Here is a 4,646-nt window from a genome sequence, read left to right as displayed (position 1 = left end):
GGTTCTGCGGCCTGATGCTTGGATGGAAGATATCCAGGATCTCTTCCTGTAGGTGGCTTCAGAAGTTGGGGGCGAGTGCCTACCTGGATCTCCAGCTGCAACTCCTCTGTCTTTGGCTTCTGAAGCTCTTAGCAACACAACCAGTGGTTGCTGCTACTGACGGGGAGGAGGCAGTGTGACTGCAGTGCTCTGCTGTCTCCCAGGGCCCGGGCTTACACCTGCCCAGCTAAACATCTTTAATGAGGTCCCTGGGGGAGGTCAGGATGCATGTCTTTGAGATAAGCTAGGTCTTATTTCCTTCTTGTTCCTCACAAAACCTGAATTGTGTAGGGACCATCTCTAGAACAGGAGACCCAAGTGCTAATGTGGTAAAGTGGGCCCAGGCATTCATTCTATTCAACTTTGTGGAAGTTGCTTGCTTTTCATTTAACAACTATTTACTGAATAGCTCATTTGTGTCAGGTGCTAAACTAGTCTCCAGGGACAAAGCTTGCCTATCATATCAGATGCGAACTGTTTCATTTCTGCAACTTTATCAGCATCCACATCTATCTTACATCCTATTCCTGTTGGATAAGTGATGGCAGCCACCCCCTCATGTTTTTGCCCCATATCCTTATATCACCTTTCCTGCCTAATGTGTTTGTGTGTTTAAGATAATTTACTGCTTTCAATCCTTTCTGTGACATGCTTAAATCTGCCTCATAGCAAAATAAACACAATTATAAAAATTCTCTGAACTTGATATCTTTTTTATAACTATAATCTTTTAGAGTTATAATCAGAACATTTACTATATTTCAGACCTGTATTGTGTTAATCAATGAGGGCAAAATATAGATGAAACTGTATTTTTACCCTTCCCTGCAGAAATTCACAGACTGGTAGAGAAAACAGTTAGGTATCTATCTAGGCAACTCCACATCACTCTTATGTCCCCTCTATGAGGTGGATTACACAGGAAGGATCATGGTTGAGCCTGTTTCTGTAAGATGAGTAGGAGTTATTCAGAGATAGGATCAGAAGGCAGAAGGAAAATAGAGACAAAGTGCTAAGTGTGTACAAAGGCAGAGGAACATAAAAATCATGGACGATGGGAGAAGCATCACTTGGTTTTGGTAGAGAATCTGAAGTATTAACGATAGATGAGACTGAACAGCAGAGTACAGCTCAGGAAAGAGTTTTGTCAATCATATTATAAAGCTTGGATCTTGCCAAAAAGGCAAAACAGAACCTATGAAGTATTCCATACAGAATTTCACTTTTTACTTTTGAATTTCTTGGCTGAAATATCAAACATTCATAGTCCTCAATATTTATTACTATTGAAATTATCTTTACCTATGGTTTCTGTGACACTGTAATTTCTTGGTGTGTTTTCCTTTTATAAACCACTCTGCCCATACCTTCTGTGTTGATGAATGGTCCTAAATCCTCCTCTCCATTTTTTAGGAAGGGGTTGATTTGGCAGTGCTCAGGGCTTACTCCTAGTTCTGTGCTCATCGATCACTCCTGGCACGGCTCATGGGACTGTGCGGGGTTCTGGGGATTGAACCACAGTCAGCAATGTACAAGACCTTACTATCTTTCCAGTCCCTCTTTCCAAATCTAACTTTCTCTAACCAATGGTGGTCATACACAGAAATGAGTTTCAAGAATCTCTTTGAGTTGTGAATCATGCCGCTACTTATTCAGTGAATGCCTTATTTGGATATTCCGCAGTCATCCATCATCAGCCTCCGGGTTTATAATGGAGCTAATTATTTCTCCTTTTCTGCTTTATCTCTTTTAACCCCTATTTCTGACCTTGTAGTCCAAACACCTATCATTTGTTATCACTATATATGTTAATGTGGCACTGTGTGTGTGTATATGTGTGTATGTTACTTTCTTTTTTTGCAGTGCTAAGGACTGAAACCAGGGTTGCTCATATGTGTTGAGGAAATACTAAAAAAAAATGAGCATTGGGGCAGGTGATTTGTCCTCTCTGCTCCAACAGGGCCCTGGCACCAAAAATCTCCAGAACTCAATCACTGCCATGCTCATGGCCCATCTCCACAGGCTTGGGCAAATCTACTGAAAAACCAAGGTATGCAGGACTTGTGGCTGAAATCTCCAGGCTCACAGAGTTGAGAATGGGTGACCTCCCCCCCATCTCCTTGTGCTTTAGGTAGCCTGGCAGTCATGCACACAAGCTGCTTCTGGTACCATCTAAGCTCATTAACGGCCATCATCCAGAGACTCACAAATAAATCTCTAGAAAGAGAACAACACAGAATGACACACTACAGAAATGCCTCTGGACTCCAAAGTCACCATCCAGTTAAAAAAATTAAATTAACCTCAGCTGTGTAATTGTATTAAAATTTTTAGAAGTCCTGGAGTGACATCTCATACTTTACACCACTGATGTACCAGAAGTAACACACCACATTTGGTGGGGTGTAAAGTAGAAGGGAACCAATCTCGGGGAGAAAATAATATGTGCACATTATAAATAAAAATATATCTGTCACTGTTATCTCGTTGCTCATTGATTTGTTTGAGAGGGCACCAGTAACATCTCCATTGTGAGACTTGTTACTGTTTTTGGCATATTAAATACACCATGGGTAGCATCCTAGGCTTTACTGTGCAGGTGAGATGCTCTCGGTAGCTTGCCAGGCTCTCCGAGAGGGGCAGAGGAATCGAACTCAGATCGGCTGCGTGCAAGGAAAACTCCCTACCCGCTGTGCTATCACTCCATAAAAATATATTATATATATGTATATATAACACACAAGTCTCAACTTTTAACAACATGTTAGTACTCTCTTATACAAGGGCTTAATGGCTCTAAGGTGAAATACAACAAGCCTCACATACTTTAAGGAAACTTTTTTGGACCACTTTTAGTGGATTAGTCATACAAGCAATACAAAATAAATTATTTAGGTCCTGCTTTGGGGGCAGGATTTTGGGGTCTGGATGGAAACATTCAAAATATGGTAGTGGGAAGGTGTAATGGAGGTGAGACTGGTGTTGGAATATTAAATGTAATAAATTATTTTGAACAGCTTTATAAAAAAATGAACACAAATTATTTGACACTCCTCTCTTATGGTGCTTCCCCTCCCCCCTTTGTAGTGGTTTCAAATAGCAGTGGAGTTAATGGTATTTGTCTTCTGAGGCTACTCCAACTAGAGGTCATGCAGTTTCCTTCCACTTCTCGGGAAACATTCCTTTCACTATGGTTGTTTTGGAACCAAACCTCCACATTTCCAATAAGGAAAGCTACAAAAAGCTGTAAAATCTTCTGACACTGAAACTGACATAACACATCCATGTAACTGGCACTTATATGAAGACTCCCACTTCCATTGTCAAACAGTCCTTGTCTCATTTGGGTTGTCCCAGTCCAAGAAGCAGGCATGTGAGTAAAACAGCTGGCAGATGATTTCCAGTCATCAGTCTTATTACTGCCAGGTATTTTGAGTTTCCTATATGAGGCACCAGCTATTACGAGAGACATGCCATTTCTGCAATGTTCAACTTTGCAGAATCTGTGATCACAATAAAATAATCATTGCTTTAAACCTCTAAGTTTGGGATGGTTTGTTACCCATGTAGTAATCAGAAAAAACACAGATATGACAAAAACCCACACACCTTATAGGAAATCTGGAGGTTGGTACAGTAACGCATATTTACAGAAATTTGAACCCATACCATAATAACGATTAAAACAGTGCTGTAGCCTATGTCACCTCGTTAAAAAATAATTAGCAAAGTGTTCACTTCCTATTTAGACATCTTTCATATAAAAATGTCACCACCGCGGGGCTGGAGCGATAGCACAGCGGGTAGGGCATTTGCCTTGCACGCAGCCGACCCGGGTTCGATTCCCAGCATCCTATATTGTCCCCCGGAGCACCGCCAGGGGTGATTCCTAAGTGCAGAGCCAGGAGTAACCTCTGAGCATCGCCGGGTGTGACTCAAAAAGCAAAAAAATAAAATAAAATAAAATAAAATGTCACCTCAAATAAAAAAAATTAGCTGCGCAGACAGGTCAAAGTCGTAAGCAGGGTTCAATTAGTCAAATAGTCCTCCCCTGAGTCGCGCACTTTTACAAGGTTCTGTCCACCTGCTCACTCCTCCCCTCAGAGCAGCCCCTGCGCGTTAACTCCGCCCCGTCCACGCCTGCGGTGCCTCGGCGAGCGCCACTCCGAAGCCGCAACCCCGCCCTCTCCCTTCCGGGCGGGCCTTTCGGGCGCAGTTCGCTCCCAAGCTCCGCCCTCCAGGTGAGGCGCTGCCCCTTTAAGTCGCGTCCCGCCTTCGGACCCGCCTTCTGCCCTCTGGTTCGACCTTCCCTCCACAGGCTCGGCCTCCTCCCCGCCGGCCTCCTCCTCCCTAGAGGTCTTCCCCTATGACACGCCGGAGTCGTCCTGAGGGGGCGGGGTTTGTGAGGCGAAGGGGCGGGGCCAGAGGAGAGGCGGGTCTCCCCGCTTGGAATGCCACCGGCGGCCCCGCCCCTGCGTTCTGCCGTTGCTAGGAAACGAGCATCGACGCTCAGGTCTTGGTCGGGCTCAGCCAATGAGCTGGCACGCCACTGTCCAGTCGTGCGTCGCTGGGCGGTTACGTGAGGGGCGCGGGGGCGCGGGTTGCGT

This window comes from Sorex araneus, chromosome 6 (genome assembly GCF_027595985.1).
Source record: "Sorex araneus isolate mSorAra2 chromosome 6, mSorAra2.pri, whole genome shotgun sequence".
Classification (NCBI taxonomy): domain Eukaryota; kingdom Metazoa; phylum Chordata; class Mammalia; order Eulipotyphla; family Soricidae; genus Sorex; species Sorex araneus.
Note: the sequence above shows the minus strand (reverse complement) of the source record.